Source organism: Asterias rubens, chromosome 4, assembly GCF_902459465.1.
Source record: "Asterias rubens chromosome 4, eAstRub1.3, whole genome shotgun sequence".
In the NCBI taxonomy this organism is placed as follows: Eukaryota; Metazoa; Echinodermata; class Asteroidea; order Forcipulatida; family Asteriidae; genus Asterias; species Asterias rubens.
In genome coordinates, this window is record NC_047065.1 from 13,180,790 (window position 1) to 13,203,382 (window position 22,593).

General features: G+C 41.1%; 1 long non-coding RNA gene across 1 annotated transcript in view; it reads left to right on the forward strand.

Annotated features, from left to right (window-relative positions):
- The window catches only part of LOC117288810, a 55,466-nt gene extending 33,141 nt beyond the window's left edge, over positions 1-22,325 (forward strand). The window contains exons 3-4 of the long non-coding RNA XR_004518913.1: positions 17,868-18,000; positions 22,040-22,325. This is a non-coding gene — a long non-coding RNA (uncharacterized LOC117288810). The remainder of the gene's footprint in view (positions 1-17,867; positions 18,001-22,039) is intronic.
- The last annotated feature ends 268 nt before the right edge of the window (positions 22,326-22,593 follow it).

The window sequence follows — 22,593 nt, forward strand, 5'->3', positions numbered from 1 at the left end:
CTCGTAGTGATGCGATACAGGTTGACGGGAGAGCGAGGGGAGGAGAGACGGGGAGGGAAAGATATGGAACAAAATATTTCCCCCTGCCTTATTTTTTCCGCCTGACAGCACTTAAAAAATCTGCAATATCAAAGTGGTATGCATGTGTGTGGTTTCTAGCTGCGCGCGTGTGTGTCGATCGGGGGTAAGAGAGGGGGGCTGGAGATCCGGAAGGCGGGCGGGGGGGGGGGTGGAGACAAAAAATGGAGGGGAAATTATAGCACGGAGGGCTTCGCACCCAGAGTACCAGGATCGCAAAATGATGATTTTGAAGGGACACCGCGCGTGGGATTTACCGGGTTGAGGCAAGACCGGGTCGATTGGGCATATCGATTTAAACCAGGCCACGGGAGGCGATCGCTGCCTCACTCTAAAAGCACGTCTGGGGCAGGCGACGCCAGCCTTAAACCCGATCGGAGGTCGCTACAACAACTTCGGAAGCGCGAAACCTAGACATAGGGTCGTGGCTATTAGAGCCCTTTTTATAATTGTCAGCACTCTCGTTCTTGGATATGATGGTGATTGTATGGCTTGGATTTTAGGGGGAGTGTTGTCTTCCGTAATGACTATGCATGTTTTCAGTACTTATAATGTGTATACATTATCCCCTAAGAGTTTGTATGCATAAGTAATAGGGCTAGATCGTATGCGGTTTAAAGTCTCAATTGAAGACTATCTAGTGCCTAGATGGTATAACGGAGACATAAGCCAGGTTTTTATGACGCGTCTCTTTAAGAGAGTACGACCATTAGCCCAATTGCATATCTGTTTAAGCACAAAACGTACATAAGCACAAGAACATTATTCATAAAAAGGCGAACAACAATTAGCCCAATTGCATAGAGGTGCCCAAATAAGCACACACTGTGCCCAAATAAGCACACACTGTGCCCAAATAAGCACACACTATGCTTAGTACAATAAAATAACCACTCAAAATACCATTTCACATGCACTATTTGTGACTTGTGATTTTTTGCTCAGCAGGAAAGTGTATATAAACATGTTCTGCCTCAGCAGCTCTATGAAATCGGGCCTTGATATTAATTGTTATTACGAATGGTCAGTAAAGCGTATACAACTAACTGCATTTAAAGGCAGTTGACACTATTGGTAGTTGTCAAAGACTATAGCCTTCACAGTTCGTGTATCTCAACATATGCATAAAATAACAAACCTGTGAAAATTTGAGCTCAATCGGGCATCGAAGTTGCGAGATAATAATGAAAGAAAAAACACCCTTGTCACACGAAGTTGTGTGCGCCATGGTTGATTTCGAAACCTCAAGTTGTAAATCTGAGGTCTCGAAATCAAATTCGTGAAAAATTACTTCTTTTGTTGAAAACTATGGCACTTCAGAGGGAGCCGTTTCTCACAATGTATTATACCATCGACTTCTCCCCATTACTCATCACCACGAAAGGTTTTATGCTAATAATTATGTTGAGTAATTACCGATAGTGTCCACTGCCTTTAAACAAAGGCAGTAAAAGACACGGAGACAAGACTTCTACAGTCACTAGCACCAAACACCATTGCACTATTAGACCAACTCGTCTGCCACATCACAAAAACAAATGTGCTGAACATTTGTGACTGCCCAATCTTCATCAAAAGGGATCCGTTTTAGATAGACACCCGTATAATAAAATAATTATAATGTAAGGGTCATGTTGCATCATGCGACAGACTGCTTGGCTTTATAAGGTGCGTTCGTTTAGCTTCCCTCGGTCGACCCCGGTGTGAGGCGTTTTTTTTTCCAGGACGAACGTGGGTAATTATTTGTACACGTTCGTCCTGGAAAAAAAAGCCACATACCGGGGTCGACCCGGGGAAGCTAATCGAACGCACCCATAATACGATCACAAACCATCGGTTTCTAAGACTGGTTTCGGCCTCGTCGAACTATTGAGATGATAATTATACTATTTGGATTGTACTCCAACCATGATATACTCACCTAACTTGGTGCCTGAAGCAAATGCAAAATAGACACGACTCCAGACTGATTCGGGGGGGGGGGGGTGCAGTGATTATCGTCAAATAAATATGTTAGTAATTTTTAATAAAGCATGGATCAAGATCAAGTAATAACCTAACATGGGCACTGACAGCAAATAATAGGGTACAGTCTGTTTTGATTAGCATTATTATTTTTTCGGGTGTTGTTGATCAAAATGCTCACCGTGGAAATTGCAAACAGTATCGTTCAATATTAGTAAAACTAATGGTTTTTAAGTATTATTCACGGTATTGTTAAAATGTAGTCATTACCGTTGTAGTTGATCTACAAGTTTAGTGGTAACTTTACCGCGGATATAAACCCAGTCTTCTACTGCACATAAACACAGTACTCGAGTAGCTCTTCATGGGTACCCGACTAAGCCATTGCGCAACTTAAGTATTTGATTTAGGAAACAAGAAATAAGCCTAAACAAAAATGCATGGCATGAAACAAAACGGTCAAAAAGCAAAATGACAAAATAAGGCATTAATCTACCTCGCTATAACATGAGCGTCGGAACCTAGAAATATAGTTAACAAGATGACTGGGATTTAGCAAGAATGACTACCAAAAGCACCCTATTAATCGTGGGTCAGATTATTGTCTTCCATAAATGGCAGACCGTGTTTTAGAGCTCGCGACGTAAAAGGAAAACCATGAAATTTCGAGTATCCTGTGTGTGGATCACTGTATTCTTCTTTGAAAACATCTTTCTAACCATATGCATTTTATAACAAACGGTCAAAAGCGCTTTTCAAAGACCAACTCGTCCGGTTTAAGGCAACGTGTTCCTTTAAGCTCCTATATATTACTGTCGTGTAACTAGCCATCCCGTCGCACGCAATTGGCTAACGATGTTGTAAAATGCACGCAATTCCTTGGCTGTATCTTGATGCAAAGCTAAATTAACAAATACAAAGAAAGTAGGTAGCTGCTAATAATGTGTGAGTTCCCCTCAATAAGAAGAGCGAGTAGCATGGCAAATCGGAAGGAGTAAATGAAGCGGCAGTATGGACGCGTATAACGGTCGGCTCAATGGTGGCTGTAGCTAGTGCCTTATTAGTTCTCGGACACACAACAAGAAAAGATTGCAGAGAAGCCTCGGTGAATACAGTAGCTCCCCAAGGCTCCTTGCGGCGGTCAAAACCCATCTTTAATCGGCGTGCATTGACGGGGAATACCGCTCAATTCAACGTGGTTTTTTTATTAATATAAAAAACAGAATCTCAGGCATCAACGGGTGATATGAAATCATCCGGTGCTGAGACCTTCGCTCGTGAGTTTGATTTCTTAATCAAAGTTTAGGAAATAATCATTTGGATCGCTGGCACACTGTTACAGAACATACACATAAAACCTACTCCGTATTCTAATAATAAAAAAAAAATGGATCGATAAGAGGTCTGTATTTTAATACTGAGTCGGCAGACCAAATAATAAACATCAGAAGGAGGCTAAAGATCAGTGACATTTAATTGCGAGCCCCGCGAATGTGTCAGACTTGACGCGTATATCTTCATTCCGCTCAGTGTGAACCGGGCCGATTCACTTTTTCGCGCCAAATCAACGCCTTTGAAATCAGCGTTTATCGTCTGCTCCCACACACCGCGGCGGGATCTCTCGCGCGCACACCGGGGGACCCAGGTTTTTTTCCCCTTCTTTTTCTCAAGTCCTTGGGGACAGCGTGGCGTGTGAATATTGCCACGTGAGCCGGTGAATAAGATTAGACAGTAACATGGAATCAATAGACAGGCAGACCCACCCCTCCCCCCCCCCCATCCTTACCAATCCAACAAGGAGTTTTGTTTCTCTTCTAGCGAATCCGTCCTGATAAGGTCAAGGGCACACAACAAGATCTACTGTTTAGAGCTCTCTTAAAAAAAAAAAAATCTCCGCCGAAATCGGTTCAAAGAAAATTGCAGATTTGGTTTATACGATACCCTTAATTAATCAATGGCGGTTTAAAAGTCGGCGGCAAGTTATATTCCTCGGTGACGCATGAGTTAATGTCTCCAATATGTGTAAATAAGCCGCTAGATGAGCTAAGAGGATTGTGGCCAACTCCTCCTCTCTCCTCACGACGGGAGAATGACAAGAGTCTGTCTGGCTCGTTATTCTCCATGGCAACACATCTCAAACAAAAACACCCTCTACTCTTTCTTCAATTGCAATTTCATTAGTCGCTGTGCGATTAATTAAAAAGCCATTCAACATCAGACCCATATACTCCTTTAGTCTTTATATGCATCCCTTTCACAGCAAGACTAGAATTAGAGGGACTTTTGGAAAACCACAAAGAGTTCATTCATTTGTGAACTTCAAGCGATCTGGCGATAATCTGAGAGTCTTGTTACTCTCGCCTACACACAAGCCCAATTAATACTTTAAACCTACCGTCCGAACATTGAAACATGATTTTCCTCGAGAAACACAGCTTCGCCTCAAAACCTATAGTTTATTTTATTGCTGTACTGGTCGTGTTCCCAACATCGAGGACACTTCTCACAAGTCAGAGTAAATTTGAATTGGCAGTAATTTTAAGAGTAGCTGTCAAAAGCATATCCCCTCTCTTTGATTTAAAACTAGTTGGTGAGATGGTATATTGGTCTTCGATCCCGACCGGACCTTCTTCAAAGGCACAAACAAGCAAAAGCAAAATTATAATTATTAATAATTATTTCAAGAGAAGTATTTCACCACTACCTTCTGTAAACCCTGTAAGTTATTTGTAAATCTGTGAACTTTTTGTTTTTTTCTGTACCGAAAGGGTCCAATGGCTTTAATCGAAAGCTATACATAGATAAAGGCTTCTATAACCAAAAGTGTATAATTTCCATTCGTTTTAGAAGCAATAACCAAACGTGTATCTTCCCTTTATAGTTGAACACCAAGCTAAGGTATCGCGGCCGCAAAGGCACGTTAGACAGGGTCACTCCAATTATCAATGCCGAATAGTGTCATTAGGTTAAACAATTTTATTAATCACCCAATTCAATACCGTGGGGAACCCAAATCCTATCCACCCATGGTTGGTATGCCACCCTTACCCCTGGTCCCATGTCGACAGTCCCCTCCCACTATTAAAGATATGGGTAATTCTACGGGATACAGGTCTGTACGGGGAATTTAACAAAAGACGCTTAACATTGCCCCTCTCTCTGACTTGTGCCACAAAAAAAAACAAGAAAAAAAAAACTTTTAATCAAATTGGCTTCTAAGACAGATCCATTCTGTGCCGTTGAATCTTAATTTTTTCCTCGTATAATCTGGCGCCATGCCTGGCATCAAGCTCTCTCACTGCATTTAACGCATTCAAAAGAAATTTTACAGGCATAAGGGAAAGGCTGTGGCAGTTTGTATGCGGTGACTTAGGGTGCCGTAAATCGCGGGAAATCGCGGGAGATTGCGGGGGATTTGATCCGGAAACGTATATATCACCCTTTATTGCGTTTTGGTAAAGTCGTCAATGATTGGATATTTTAAGACAATTTCCATTTAACTAATAAGGGAAACCACCTATGAGTTGATGGGATTTAAGTGCATTGGCGGCCTCTACCTTATTTTGTGCGATGTCACTGTTACGTGCGGCGGTATGTTATACTAAAATAAAATAAAACACTGAGAAAAACATGCGTGCGTTGCCAATGTGTGATATTTTGTTTGTATTGCAACAAAAAAAGCAGTTAAAAGTAACCAGAAGGTTCTTGCAATAAAAGGGGAAAGGAGTAAAGTTATGTCATAGGGATTAAAATATCCCCAAATCAACAATAACAATAAATAACATTACAGCGCATAACGTACCAGTAACTCAATGTGCTTTAAAACAATAGGAGTCGAGAAAGCTTAAATATAAAGGCCCACATTGCTTTGTTATAAAATTATACAACAGGCATCTACAATAAACACACAAAGAAACATTTGTTGTTAGCCAGACAGCTGCGACCGTTAAAAATGGATAAATAAAGCACGTAAGGTGCTAACAAAAACTGGTTTGACTTGACCATGACTTGTACACGAAAACACTGACATTGCTTAGGGATGGTGTCTAATTTTCACATGGGTTCACATCATGTCAGGATTCTTATCATGTAGCATGACAAGTTAATTGAGGCGCACACGGTCAACCTTCTAATCAGATTGGACAAAATAAATGGACGCACATCACCCTCAAACCTTTTCGTTTTTTAATTCGAAATTGACTGTAACATAATTTCCCTTCCTTTTTTTAATTCCATCCCCCATTTTACGGACAAACCACAAGACCGCAAGTCCATTGCCCTCTGCGATCGGTAGGGGACCTTGTGTTAGCTGAGCACCCTGGGGGTATCCACGCCGGACATGGAAGGTGATTTCTTAAACCCCCTAAAAGAAGAAAGATCCTAGCCTCAGGGAGGTCTAAACAGCCCATCCAGGAAAAGCCTCCACCTCAGTACGGTTAAATCCTTCGTCTTAGCCCGAGCATTAACGTCATTAGCTCTCCACCCTCCCCCTTCTCACCCCCCTGATGAGCCAATATGCCTCCTGGCAAACGTGCCCACGCCACGGTATGACCAGCCACGGTATTAGAGTCGAGTTGACCCGATGATCGGAGAGAGGGCGTGGTTCATTTGGATAATCGGCCCACTTCGGACCAGTGATGCCAGAGGGCTCCAGCCTGTTCTGTTCTTTTCGTCCCTTATCAGTTTGAGATCGAACTGGACGCGCAATGGAGCATTGAGGGATAGGTTTATCGTGACACGGTAACATGAGAACAAGTGGAAACTACAAGTACATTTCCGGTGGCAACTGTTTTACAATTGTACTTCCAAACGGTGTCGGACACATTTTTTTTATTTGTTTTTCCTTCAATGGAAATGTCAGCCTTAAAGGCAGTGGACACCTTTTGTAATTGTCAAAAACAGTAAGTTTTTTCCCAACATATGCATAACATAACAAATCTGTGAAAAGGCTCAATCGGCCATCAGAGTCACGAGAAAACAGTGAAAACCCCCATTAAATGTTTTCACTGTTTTCAAACTTCTGATTTTAACTATAAGCATTTCAAGCAAAACTATTTCAAAGAAGGTTTCCCACTATGAGAATCTTTACAACATTTTTAAAAGTCATGTCCAAATTAATGTTTGATCATTTAAAGATGTATTTTCAAACTTACAAAATGCTGAACACAGACATTTCATAAAGTTACACCAAAATAAATACAAGCATTCGGTAGCAGCATACAGTGATCTTGTTCATTTCATTTTCATGCATTGCTTTTGTACCAAGGTCGACAACACCGGCTACGGCTTTGGCTAGGCTAAACTAGCCCTGCATTATTCATCACTGGGGCAGTCACAGCCAAAGCCACAGTCACATAACTCTTGACTTCGGACAGTGCTTGAGGACCGATCATAACATCCGGATGACGTCACCACGACACTTTGACTTGTAATAATTCGCGCGGGAAGTCCTCATGAGACATAGTTTATGACCGCCAAAATATAAAGATGATAATCTCGCATTGATAGCGATCAATGTAAATATTCGTCTCTATTAAATAACTGAATAACTTGCATTTGCTTACAAAGTGTGTGTGTGAATATATCAACGACAATAGTCTTTATATGTGTTGTTTGCATCGGGGATAAAGAATTATTCATTTGATTCAGTTGGTTTTACCCATATACACCGATGTTTATAAGCACTGTATAGGGCCTATACTCAGTACTATCCCGAGCTCTGTGAAAAATAAATTACAGGCATATATTACGCGCGTGGGATTTGAACCCACGCCCTTTGCAATTATAGAGCAGTGTCTTACCAACTAGACCACTGAGACTGCCCTGCAGCTTTAGAGGCAGTTCGAATCCTATGTTTTTAGTCTTTTGGTAAATGGGTATTTGTTTCGCTCGAACCCACGTAGGCCCACGCGTATACGAACTAGGCCTACTATACATTCCTCCCCATAAGAAACAGCCATTGAAGGTTGAACAAACAGTGAAACCAAAGCCGTGGTTTAAATCGTTCCTATATGCACTCAGGGCCGATGTAAAAACGATATGCAGAAGCACGCTTTCTTTATCCAGCGATACAGTGAACTAAATTCTAGTTTTTGAATAAGAATAAAAAAGACATGCAGACAAAGACCTGTGATTGGCTAAAAGGATGCGCATTCGCCGATTCTAGATTGTATTACTCTTGTTGAGCATTCAGTGCGGTCCTGTTTGTCGCTGAAAACAAGTCATGTGTAGGAGTCGTTGTCGTCAACGCATTGTGTGTCGGTGTCGCTGTCGTTGACGTGCCAAAATGACATTCTCATCTCCAGCCCACTCGGTCGCTTGCAAGTGACTCTGTACCGCCTACTTCTCTTTTTAATTCTGTGTACGCACTATTTGATAGGCTGGCTGCGTCACGTGTTACTTAATATTGATCAACAGTTTGGGCTCACGAGACTGTTCTTGCGGGGTATTTTACTAAATTGAACAATGGATCCCCCAAAAATATGTTTTTGTTCCAACTTGGACCCCACAAAGGACCCCACTTCAGAGAAGGCAGTGGAAGCTATTGGTAATTATTCAAAATAGTGTTTAGCATAAAACCTTACTTTGTAATGAGTAATGGGGAGAGGTTGATAGTGTGAAACATTGTGAGAAACGGCTCCCTCAGAAGTAACGTAGTTTTCGAGAGAAAAAAAACAGTGTATTTTCCACGAATTTGATTTCGAGACCTCAGATTTAGAATTTGAGGTCTCGAAATCAAGCATCTAAAAGCACCACACCTTCGTGTTACAAGGGTGCTGTCTCTTTCATTCGCAACTTTGACGACCAATTGAGCGCAAATTTTCACAGGCTTGTTGTTTTATGCATCTGTTGAGATACACCAAGTGAGAAGACAGGTCTTTGACAATTACCAGTAGTGTCCAGTGTCTATAAAACAGGGTTTGTTTTGTTTGCAAAACTTTTGTTAACACGCAAAATAGATGATGCACTCAGCATGTATGTTACGATAGTACAAATACATGTTGTGTTATGTTTTTCGTCTAAGGAATCATATCCGTGTATATTAGTCACTAACACTTGAATGGTATTGTTTTCACAAACATACAGTCCAGAAACATATTTATAGAGTGCTTAGTTTCAAATATTATGAGTCTAACTGTTTAACTGGTTCCCCCCGCCCCCACCTCCCCTCCTCCTGCTCAACTATAGAGTGGATGGTTCACACATAAACAGCCTGGAGATATTCAATTTCATTCGCGTGTGGATAGTAGGTCATTGTCCTCCAGGGCTGCCCGCGCATATTATTATTCATTTCTCCCACTTTAGGCGGGAAGATAAATTTACACACACAATAAACGGCACTCGATGATGATGATTTTTTTATATATTTTTTTTGTTTTCTGCGAAGAGATAAGACAAGATCCCAAAAGAAAATTCATGGGGATCTTGACTGTGATTGGCCCCGACTCAGCCACTTCTTTTTCCTCCCGCCCCAAAGTCCCCCCTCACCAACAACGTCTCGCCGTGGATCAAAGTTGACTATCCTCTATAACATCTCATCTGGTATTCTATATATATTTTTTTCTTCCTCTTTGTCTTCTTCCTGTGTTGAGATGTACTTCAGACGGATAGCATTTCTCTTGGCCGGGCCGTCGTTGCCTCTTGCCCCGGGATGGCGCAACGAGAGAGCACCCCCCTCTCTACTCACGAGAGATGAATGTCGTGTGTGGTTTTTTTTCTTTCTTCCTTCCTTCTTGCATTATTAAAGACGATGTACATTTCGATTGAAATAAAATGTGCTCTCTGGGAGTATCGAGTGATCACAAACTATGTAAATCGTCAACAGTCTTCGCTACTCTATTTTGTCCTCTTTTGTTTGTTTGAGAACACATTTTGAAATTATGTGTCAAGCTCAGAAAACGTCTCTCACTTCATCTTGAAAAGAGGCGCCTTGGGAGAGTGCCCTCTTAATGGGCGGAGCTATGGTTAAGGGTCTCTTTTGTTGCGATGTTAAGGGCATATGCCCGCAGTCTGAAACATTGTTTTTGAAGGAGTTCATCTTTAGAACATCCAATAAGGTTTCTTTGTTGTACACCTATTACACGGGACTCAAGATGGCATAATCGGTGGGTCAATTTTGTTGTTGATGGTAAACGTCCTTGCCATTCGTTTATTGTACAATCATTTGAAGTTATCTACTATCAGACAAACAAAATGAAACATGTTGTTTCAGAATACTAAGTACTATGTTTTCCTTTAGCCTTAACGGGATCATTAAGCTGAGTCTATGACGGTCTTGAGACAATGATGTCCACAGTTGTTGGTTCTCCTGCTTCAACATTTTGCGCTTTTTCACAAGTAACCAGGAAGTTTTAGCTTGTTACGGTGCTTCAAGACTGAGTATACCTATTGTAATGATTATTTGATATCGTTGGTTAAAGCCGAATGATTTTGTATGCTTGGAAATGTAAAGTACATTGACGTTGGAAATGGTTGCAGCAGTGGGATACTATGTGTTAAGATACCTTCAAAGGTATTCAGAGGAAGTTATTTGAAACGCCACTTCTAAACACACAGTATATACCCTGTATACAAGAGGTATTAATCATAAAATTTGATGCTTCTGAACTCCATATTAACTCCAAATATACCCTTATAAGGAATTCAATAAATATTTCAGTACAAGATGAAGTTTCACAATCCATTCTATCAGTATTCTATTATGACCGTTTCACTCGCCATAACAAATTATGTGAAACATTGTCTGCCATTCAGAAATCCAGCACAATTGGGTATCTTTGTTGCACACTCCCAATCAAAAGGAGAAGACAACAACAGCAAGAAGTGTCATTGTTCATTTGACGTCATCATCATCATGAGGTTTGCCGATGGCAAGATGCCTTTGCCTCTGACACTATCCCCCGAGGTCATACACCCAGGCAGAGAGAGGAGACAAGGACGGTCGGGGGTTGGGAGCATCGCCCGGGCATCGAACCTAAAGATGATACGTCCAAAAAAGGTGTCTGAATTGTTTCAAACTATGATACGGTGGGCGCGATTCTTGGCAAGGTAAGCTAACACCTCCTCAGAAGCGAAGAATTCACGCAACTTGATACCCCGATAGCAGTTTCTTACCTATTATGTATACAGGGCTTATATCAAACAGAAAGAGCTTAATTCACACAACACACAGTATGGATTATGGATGGGGGAAGAAAACCTACATGTATTTCGTAGAGGGGCGGCCATGAAGAGGCGCGTGAAAAAAAAAATCGCTTGACAGACCTATGGAGTGTATTATACTTGCGTAATACGATCTCCTCCTTCCACCATTTATTATGCGATTCGCCTTCAATCGCATAATGCACGTTATTATATACTCGTATAGTTTAGTTGTAAATATTTGGGATTTATGTTACAATTCATCCAGGATGGCGTGTTATTGAGGGCTTTCAGAACCATTTTTTCTTTCTCCAGCCGCTTTTTATCAAACGAGGGATATCACATAATACACGCGGGCGAGTTCTGCCGCGTTGAAGAAAGGGATACCATTTTGATAATTTTCTCGTTGCGTTGATTAGCCTGGGAGTGCTAAAATTTAATATGTCTAAAGAATAACAATAAAGGGGTTGTATAACTTTCCTTCCTTTTTCCTCCACAAACAATCGGACAAACGTTTCCTTAGCATGCATCATGGCGTAACCTAGAGAGAGAGAGCAGAACAAAGTGTTAAGTCCGTTTGATGCAACTGACCGCAGATGAATTTAGTCGTCCACGCACCGAGTTTTTGTGTTTTAAGCAGCACATGCATTTTTTTCGTTTCCGTAGCTCCTTAATCCACTCTTAGCCTTCCATTTTTGTTTTAACTCCGGCAAGGTTATACCCACTGTCATGCCCCCCCCCCCATCCATTAGGCATTCAGACTCACTTAATAAGAAGCAGAGTAGTGTCAATCCCGCAGTCGCTTCTTTTCTTCCTCAAAGGAAGTTCCTTCATTCATACTATTTCAATTTGTATACGGTACTGACTGAGCGCCAATTTCCCGGATTGTATTTCTGAATAAAAGAGAGAGAAAGAGAGAGAGAGATGTTCAGTAAGCCGGTGACTAAATGGCGATCGAAAGGTCTTTAATGCCGACTGGGATGCCTCCATCCGCTTGCCTGAACTTGGCGAGATTGGCTTTATTAGCTAAGACCCTCGGCTTATTATCAGCTCAAAAACTGGTTTGATTTCCTTGTGAACGGAAAGCACCAATGCATTTGTTTTTATAATGTATGTTGCAATAAGTTTGTGCAGTTCTGCATCCTGGATATGTGTCTGCCTCCTCTATCTACCTCCAACCTTATTTCACGATGAATAGGGGGGGGGGGGGGGGGTCGTTATTCACCATCGGCTTTTCGGATCACATAATATATAATTGTTTAGCACAGACAATTATAAAGACAACACTAGAACACTTCATGGTCATGTTTTTTTGTGTATTATTTATTTGAATTCGTTTTTGGTGAATTTTAAAGAACAAGCATTTGAACACTTTATTTTCATGTTTTTGGTTTATTTGGTTTCACTATTTTTTTAAGGATTATCATTATCATTTCTACTTGTTTTTGTTTACTGTTTTTGTTACTTTTATGCACAAAATTTTCATGCTTATTGTTCTGTCATGTTTATGAAGTAACCACTAAAAAATAGCACAAGCATAATCGGGAGATTCCCAACGAGCTGAAGAAGTATTCAAGTCATCAGATAGAATTGATAACAATCGATGTATATGTTAAACATGGCCTGACACAAGTCAGAGAGGTGGAGGGATGCTATTTCCCTATCAAGTAAACAACATATCGTGTCCAATGTGAATGGAGTAGGGGGAGAGTTGGGATGAAGGGGGAGGATCATGAGCCAAGGTCGCCGTCTTACAACTCGGGACTCGGCCTAAAAAGAAAATGATGGGTTGTAAAATTGAACCATGGATGTTTCCACAGGTCGAGTTGGACCAAACTACGAGCGAGTCTAGTATCCTTCTGAGCCAATTTCATAGCGCTTCTTAACGGTAAGCAAACATTTCAAGCTAGCTGTAGCAGAAAACTCTGCATAAGCAAACGCGTATCAACAGGTTAGCAAGAAGATTATAGGTGGCCATCTTGCGCGCTCACCATGAATTTGTATAGTTACCTCATTCTTGTTCGTGCAGTTGCCTAAGCGCCGGAGGGTTAGCATATCCTTTTCGTGTACGTACGGTTAGCAGCTCTATGAAATGCAGTAAGCAAAACATATGTCAATAAGACCTTGACACCGGTGCAGCCATTTCTCTGTGTTGTCCATTTTGCATCCCAAATGAGCATGGAAAGAAATAGGACTGGCACCCTGTCTCCGTATATTGTAATACCGTTGAAACCATGGCCGCTGCCAGAAAGGGCAAGGGCACCAGGGCATTGTTTCTCCTTGGTAAAGGCCACCATATGGGGAAATGGTAGATTTCTACTCGAGCATTTTCACTGGCACCAAGGCAGGGGCAGGGGGGGGGGGGCATGAAAGCAACCGCCCTCGTTGCGCCTGTAAAGTACCAGGCCTGATATCGCACAGCATGAGTGTTGATAAGCCATCACGCGGTGCAGTGGAACTAGGCAACAATGACAAGTGGGCACCGCCCATCTCTCGCTTTTTTGTTCTCTTTTTTATATTCATAGAACAGCCCAGAAACGGTCTAAATAACAAAGCAAACATTGACTTTTCCACAGTATGGAGGGCATCGGGGAAGAGGGGGGAGAAAGTACACTGGGTCACAAGCGCTTTTTTACAGGTCTCTACTCCGTTTAACTCATTTATAAGTCAACGATTGTAAATGTCATGAAGTAGGCCGCACTTTTCGAGTCTCACTCTCTCTCTCTATTTCGGCCCCGCGTTACGCGCATCTGTTGCCAGGTCCGCCGCCGGCTAACTCGCTACACGTAATAGACCACTTCTCCGTCGCGAAATTGTCCGATATAATAGCATTACACCACTGGTTTGTGCCGATTTCGAAGGTACACCTGATTCTGAGACTGTTTTTACGGGACAAACCAAGCTTCATGCAAAGCGGATTAACAGGTGAGTTGGGCGTGAAATTAAGGGGAGAAACAGGGGCCCTGCTTGACCCCCGAGGCCCGAGCCTGCACCTGTAATGCACTTTCATTTGCCGCATTTTCAACAATTTGATTACAATTTTTGATAATTTCTCTCGCGCGAAATAAGAGGGGACTCTTTTGTGGGGGTGTTCAGTTTGACAGCAAGCGTAAAGCAGTCAACCTTCCTCCCCACTTTGACGTGCATATACTACTACTACTATAGCTTGGTCTACTTCCACATTTTTTTAATAAAAACAATTACACATGAAATAATGCCCCTGGGCGTTGGATTGATTTTTGTGTGTTATTTTCTAAGGCAAGCTTCGCGGCTTCAATCTTAAACGGGATCGACTTTCATGTAACGGTGCCGGGTCGGCAAGTTCTTTTTTTTTTTTTCTTTTTTTTTTTACATTTACAATCCGTTTTAGATTGAAACGGGACAGCGATGTTCATCGTACAACGGGAACGAGAACAACTTCTATCAGTTTTCTGGGATGACAAAAATGGGGATAGGGACAGGTGGATCTGATTTAACTTTACTTGAGAAACAAACCACAAGTGCTTTGATACCAACCATAAAATGAGAAAAAAAAAATATGTAAATGAAAAATTACTATAGGTGTGTATAATAAGAATAGTATTCGAATAAGTGAATTTTTCTTTAAAGGTAGTGGACACTATTGGTAATTACTCAAACAAGGTTATTAGCATAAACCTTTCTTTGTAACGAGTAATGGGGAGAGGTTGATAGTATAAAATATTGTGAGAAACGGCTCTCTTGAAGTGGCGTAGTTTTCGAGCAAGAAGTAACTTTCCACGAATTTAATTTCGAGACCTCAGATTTAGAGTTTGAGGTCTCGAAATCAAGCATCTGAAAGCACATAACTTCGTATGAAAAGGTGTTTTTTCTTAATTGATTATTATCTCGCAACTTCGACAACCGATTTAGCTCAAATTTTCACAGGTTTGTTATTTTATGCCTATGTTGAGATACACCATCTGTAGGCTTGTCTTTGACAATTACCAATAGTGTCCAGTGTCTTTAATGCATACCAAGTACAGACAAATTAATAAAAACTCACATTTTCCGAGAGATGATCCATCAGCCTTCAAAGTAAATAATTTTTTAGTCACCCTTTCAGGGCAATAGTTGGGAATCATCCGTGCAAAGCTTTCAAACGTCACTTAAATGTAATTGCGTTATGTTTCTCTATTTTATTATCTTCACTTATATATGAATCTTAATGTTGTTTATTAATACTATGTTTAGACGAGGCTAGCGTCAACAATGCCCCCACCCCACCACCAACACATCCACCACAACTACCCCCCCCCCGCCCCCTACCCTCCCCTCCCCACACACCATTTTCTTGAATCTTGAATGAACTATCATAAAAACCAACATAAACTGTTTCAAGTGCCGGTAGCAAGACTACAAATCGGCAGATAGTAAAATTGAGTTGCTATTACGTTTTATAACCCAGATTTCGTTCTCAAACAGCACACGTAGGCAGATAACTCCTGCAGCTTCAACGATGGATTGAACCAAAATTTCACATTTAAATTAAAACGTTGTTGATGTTTATATTGGTCTCAAATGAATTCTGAGATTTGAAAAGCTACATTTTACCACTTTATTAATGTTACAGATCGCTTGCAGGGAATTGCTTACTTTTACAGCCCCGCCCCCTCTCCCCATCTCTCCCTCCTCTCTCTATAAAAAAAAAATGTTTATATATTAAATATCGGTGTCATTCCATATTGTTTTCATTATTGTAAACTATATGTGCCAAGTCGGCATTTTTCAAAAATCCTAATAATAAAACAACCCTGCAGTTTGGGGTTTAAACCTCATAACAAGCAAGACACGCCAATTCATCTCAACACCATATTAAGTTCCTAGCTTTGTGTCTTGGGGCTGTGTAACTTCCCGAGCAACAAACACAGACAAAACACGAGAGGAGAGGGAGAGAATCAGCACATAGTACTGGAAGCTAGGGCCCTCTGACTCCTACAACTCCCCTATGCTTGAAGCCACGATACCCCGGCACCTAAACAAGCTATGTCTCTCTCGTCCAAACACGGCACGGGGCTTATTTCACTGCCCCACGGTAGGGTAGTTATTGGCTAAGGCCAGAAGGCTCCGCTGACAAACGAAACCAGATCAAGCCTTTTTATAAAAGACACCGAAATCAGAATACACTCCTGGTTTCGCTGTTTAATATCTCCCCCCTTTTCTTATCATCCGAAGCGACGCTCCACTGCTTTATTTCAGAGTTTGTTGCTATAGTTTTGTCACCACGGGCGAGTAAAGAAATGGGAACTTGAAGTTTGTTATCCGTCAAAACATGTTGTAAGAAGCGTAGAAAGGGCCGGGACACGGCCCAAGTTTGTCGCATTTTCTGCCTGATTTGAAGCAACTCAGGCGCGAGCTCCAGTCATCTCGGGTCATAAACCTATTCAATGGGAGCTATATGGCTCGTCATCATCCGCCCATGATGAAGCCTTTGCACGATGCGCCTGATATTTATAGGTTGGTTAACACAGATTTGAATCGAGGTTAGAAAGTCTAACTTTTGGTTGAAGTACCGTACTTATGATTCAGCCTCCATCGGTGAAACTAGATTTAGTGTTAGTCTCTCGAGTTTTGATGAGTTTTGAGAAGGCTCTGGAGATAATTGTCAACGTTCGACATTAATAACATTCAAAACGACTTCGTTCTAAGCAACGATAAAGATAGCTTTGTAAAATTACACATAATCTCACAGTAGTTTTTGAAAAAGTATACCATGGTTTGATATCTGACAACCAGGATTCTTCCTCCCTGAATTCACACACACAGAGACACACACCAATCACGCACGTTTTCACCGGGTACGTCAGTTATTATGGATGTGTTCACACTGCGCCTCAACACGAATGCCGAAACAGGGCAGACGAGTCTAGGCCGACACTCAAAACACCAATAGTACAGCCAGTCCACAAATCGATTTAAAGATGACAACAATCGAAATTAATTGTACAACTGTTTGACTGATGATCTTGAAATTTACACTGACTACTCGGTTATATTAAGATCAAGGATAATAGTATAGGGACTGATGATAGCCTCAACATTCGGGATATTGGTTAGCAAAAGCACCCTTTGACATAGCTTGAGCGGCACTATAGACATGTGTGAGCATCTAGTAGTGTCGACACATATAGGTTGCCTGATCGGGGACGAAAAGTGGCTTCAGGGTACCAATCAGGGTATATGTTTACGCCAATGGGAGACTTTCTGGGACGATAGAGGGCAGCAGGCTTACCGGGTAAATCCATTGTTCTCAGAATTATGCGCATGTTCAGAACTACGTAAACAATGGAAATTTACCCGGTATGTCTGCTGCCACCTAGCGTTGGAAAGTCTCCTATTAGGGTTGGGTTGGGCAACCGATTCTGTCGGAGACACCATCCTGTGTACAGACAAAACAAGTGTGTGAATAATATTCAAACAAATGATTCCACGTTACTCCGACTTTCGTATTGGGTGGACCGTTTGTCCATAGTTGTAAGCGGGCTTTATTACCCAAACTCATAACCGTTGCTGGCTTTATGGTAGAAAAGTTCTATTCTGGCCAATAATATATTAAATAAATATTATCTGTATGAATTTGCGTGGCCAACATAAACTCATTCGAAAGGTGGTTAGCATGTACATAACAACAGTTTCTTTTTCCACTTTATTTGTAAAATTTTTAGAGTGATAACGTGGTGAACAGTCTGCTCAGAAGCCTGGAGCTCAGCGATTGATGCAAATGAGTTGATGGTATTAACATTCTACCTCTCAATAAAGGAAAACAGTTTTCCAGATCCGTAGCTATACGAGACAAAGGTATGTTTAAAATGGGAGCTCATTGCGTTCGGATTGGGCGCCTTTGGGCTACAACAAGAGTTTATTTTGAAATGTACTCTAAACTGCAAAATTTGTTGAGAGCGCTTTGATGGTGGTGTGCCCCTGCGGTTCCCTTGCATGCTCGTTATGTCCAGCTGACCAAACTGGGTCAGTTCCCCCCCCCCCCCTCCCTCCCTCACCCCACCCCGGGAGGATGGGACTGACTCCATGGAGTTACGTCGTGTAGCCGAGCTCTCAATGTTTTGTTCCGTGCATCAAAACTGCCACTGCTCTAATTCTTTTCAATGTGGAATTTTGTTTCGATTCAGAAAAAGGGAATCCTTATACGAAAAAAAGGTTGTGTTTCTGGTTCGCATAGAAAGCACCCTTGTTTTACAGGTGTCCCCAGGCTTGGGAGCTACAGTAATAAGTTCAGTTACGGCGCATCCTTGGTTTCATTATCAGAAATATGTAATAATAATAAAAATTAATCTGATCATTTAGCGCTTAGGGCAGATGTCGTCGTCCTTATAATGTTTAATTAAATTCAATGAAAAGACAATATTTATTATGGAGAAATTATTGAGTTGGCCTAATTAAACAAAGAATGCGACGACGAATGCGTTTTTAATTATTTGTGCTTAGTACATTATGTAAATTGATTTAGGTAACTATAAGTTTGAATAATCATAAGTGTGGAAAGATGAAGGCATGTATGATTTTGACATTTATTTTGTTCTTTTGATGTGGAGTTATACGAGACGAGTTGTAACTATCCAAACGTCATCAAATGTGGATAGTCATTTGTTTAATTATCTATTAGGTGTTATTATTAATTTATATTGTATTTACTATTTGTTTATACTTATTTATTTACTTATAGTGATTTATCTCTTTTCTGTTTTGTTCGCCTTTTTTGCGGGGTGTTGGGGGGGGGGGAGGTTGACGAAGATGGCACCAGCAAAATGTGTGTCAATTTACAACTATTGTATCTAACTGTAGTTTATTCTTCTCCCACTGTTCTTCCACTGTTTTCACTTTTGTGGGTGATGTGGAAATGGCACCCAGCAATATTGGTGTCGATTTACTGTTTTTTATGATATTGATATTTGCTCTTTTTTTTATTGTCCTTGTCACCCAGCACAATTGGTGTCAATTGACAACTTGTCGCCATGGGTGGTTCAACTCGTTGGTCAACCCCTTCTTAAGTTTATACCAGTCGAAATCTGATGTGTGTTGGACCTACGTCCTGACATTGTTTTTTCAAATCACTAAGATTTGTGTTTTTGTACATTATTGTTAACCCCAAACCGACAGTGGAATATGGATAGTGCTGGAATGGTTTTATGGCGTGACACAAAAAAAAAAAAAACTTGAGCTTGAAAACGTTAACTTAACAAGTAATAAGTAAACAGTTAAATAAATGAATAAATAAAGACAAATAAACAAACAATCAAACAGTTAGGATGTGTTACAAGTATTTCTGGTTGAAATGCCAAACAAAAGTAAAATATTGATAATCAAAATGCACGAGCGACTATTCTATGGCTATTCATGTTCTAGTATAATATATAAAATACCAGAGGCTAGACCGTCCTAACATAGTCAAACCCTTCATGAGAGAAGCATGTCCTTACATTGATGAAGGGCTCCTCAAATTGAAACTGCTGTCAAATTAAAAATGACCTCTATTTATTTCCGGAAAGAAAAAAAATCCAGAAAGTTTAGAGAATCTTAAGAAAAAAGAAAAAAAAATGAGTAGGGATCTCTGCATTGTGCACACAATTAGAGAGACAGCATGCTCATATCAGTTTTATCATTTGGCAATCCTCTCCCTCATAATTAGGTTTAATTGAACGGCATTTGGCAGCGTTTTTTAGCAGAACAATAACCCGAGGTCTTTGGTAATCTCGTCGGGCCGCGGTATACGAGGAGTAAGGGGGAGGTGGGGTGGGGGGACTCGTGAACGACTTAGCCTGAAAATTGGTTCCGTTCCCCCGAGATCATTTTGCCGGGTCTTATCAGAACAATAATCTATTCTCTGTTGGCGGAATATTTCGTCGGGGAGATTTGGGGCTCGTAATCCCGTATTAGATCTTTTTGGGGATAGAAAAGTTATGGAGCGCAATTTGCAGAGGATACATGCAACCTAAGGCGACATCACTACGGCACAAAAGACTGCCTCTTTTTTTTCACTTTCTCCCCGACTCTCTCTCTCTCTCTCTCTCTCTTTCTCTCCACACACCCGTGACATGTACCGGGCGGGGACGAAAGGAGTTTGGTAAAAAAAAAAAGACAACATCCCACGATGATGTGGGCTCCTGCAAAGGGACTTGTCAAAAGTCGGCGTAATCAAAAGACGGGGCTTGATGTGGGGGAGATCTGAGACATGATTTTCATCGCAGATAAAAAACACACAACAAGCACTTAGTAAGTGGTGCGAAAAGTCTACGTACTATTTACCCGTTACAGGTTAATGACTCGTGTGTATACCCGTTGGGAGAGTCCTTACTGAATCATACGTAGAGTTAAGGCTGGAAATTAGGCTTGACAATTGCTGCAAATTGGACACGGATATTGAACTGTAAAACAAGGAAAATTACCGAATGAATCTATCGTATTGTCTGTGTTTTTCAATTTTTGAAAAACAAAATAGTGTAAACTGTAAAATGTTTTGTAATTATTAGGCACGCTTCAAATGAGAACCACAACCTATATTCTACCAAGCCCGCGTACCACCATCCACACCGCCTTCGTTGATTGGGTGTGTTTTTGTTCTGGGTTTGTTTACTCCTCAACATCATTATGATCTAAAACTCTAGGTTTTCTTTCTTTTTAGCAGCTTTTGTGTTTTTTTTTATTTTTTTATCCTACGCCAGTGCTGGCAAGGAGGTAAAATGAAGCTAATGAGACTGGCTAAAAATGAGACCCCCCAAAAAAATTAAAAAGTACACATCAACAAATAAACCATACCGCCGTCAACAATTTTACCCACTTCTAAATATTAACAGATAAATCATTATGTTTCCAAAATCCAAATTAAAAGACTGCACTTACGCACAGCATAATAAAAAGTCCGAACCCAACCCAACCATAGACTGTGCCTCAGCTTTTAGTAGACAATTATGACAGATCCTAGACCCAATTTCATAGAAAGCAACACCACCAACAACTCTTTAACAATAGTTTGTTGCTAAGTACAAAAAAAAAAAAAAACATAGCAGGAAATCAACCAGTCATGAACATATTACATTACATTGTATTGTCGCCGGTAACCCATTTCTCTCCAGCGAGATTTGGTTTTTGTTCCTTGGCTATACCACTAACAGCTTTAGACACTAAAATTGGATCTGGTAACTTGTTGTAAGCAGAGAATTATGACCGTAAGGAAAGACTGCTGTGGTCAGCATAGCCATTATGACACCCCCCCCCCCAAAAAAAAGAGGTGAATTTCAACTGCTGGTGTATTGGTGTAAATTTAATGATTATGCATTAATTTTGTCAGTAGAAAACATTGTGAGCAACAGCTCCCTCTGAATTAACGCTAATTTTCATCGAATTTGATTTTGAGACCTCAGGTATCGATTTTGAGGTCTCGAAATCAAGCATCTGAAAGCACACAACTTCGTGTGACAATGATGTTGTTTCTTTCGTTGTTATCTCGCAACTCCGACGACCAATTGAGTTCAAATTTTCACAGGTTTGTTATTGTATGCATATGTTGAGATACATTAAGTGAAAAGACTATTTCTTGACAATTACCAATAGTGTCCATTGTCTTTAAACTAACAAATTAACTTAAAATAAAAAACCTAGAATGTTTTCAATCATCACAACAAGAAACACATTTCTTGTTAGTGAAAGCCGCTATGGGATAATATACAGTGACTGTCTCCGGGTGGTTTAGAAATCATTCGGAAATGATTAATTGTCAATCTCTCATCGATTCCTCTACGGTCATTCCATCCTCCCCCATTTATCAGAGACCTTGCTCCGCCCATCTCTAAGTAACCCTTCTGATTGTTACCCCCCTCTTCAGAAACACATGCGTTACTCGAGCTTGGCTACGAGAGTTGGACGGCCCCCCTTATCATCCACACTCCTCAGTGTTTCTAGACAACGATACCAATCAACGAGCGAGTCAAGCCACCAGTCGCCAGCTTTGAAGTCCTAGGATCTCTTCACCGTTTGAGGAGAGATAGAGAATAGAATCGAATGGGACAGCTTGGTGTCAAGATAGAAACTTTAGAGTCTGACCGAAAAACACAATCCCTAGGTGAGCACAGACACGAGACCGGATCAAGCAATCAAACCCATACCGGTCACCCCCCCCCCCCCCAAGATGCCCCCCCCCCCCGCCCCTATATAATCTCATACCGCCCGGGGCTTCATCACACCTAACGCTCGATAATTTGGGTTACCCCCCCCCCCTTTCCTTCTCTCCTCCGTCTCCTTGGAAGGAGATAGATAGATGAGAAAAAGACGACGACTATAGGAACGAGATTGGACAGCTCGCAAATTAAAATTTCCTCGTTTTGTTGATGGAACGACTACTAGGCAAGGTGAGTCATGAACTGCCCCTACGCGTCGTGT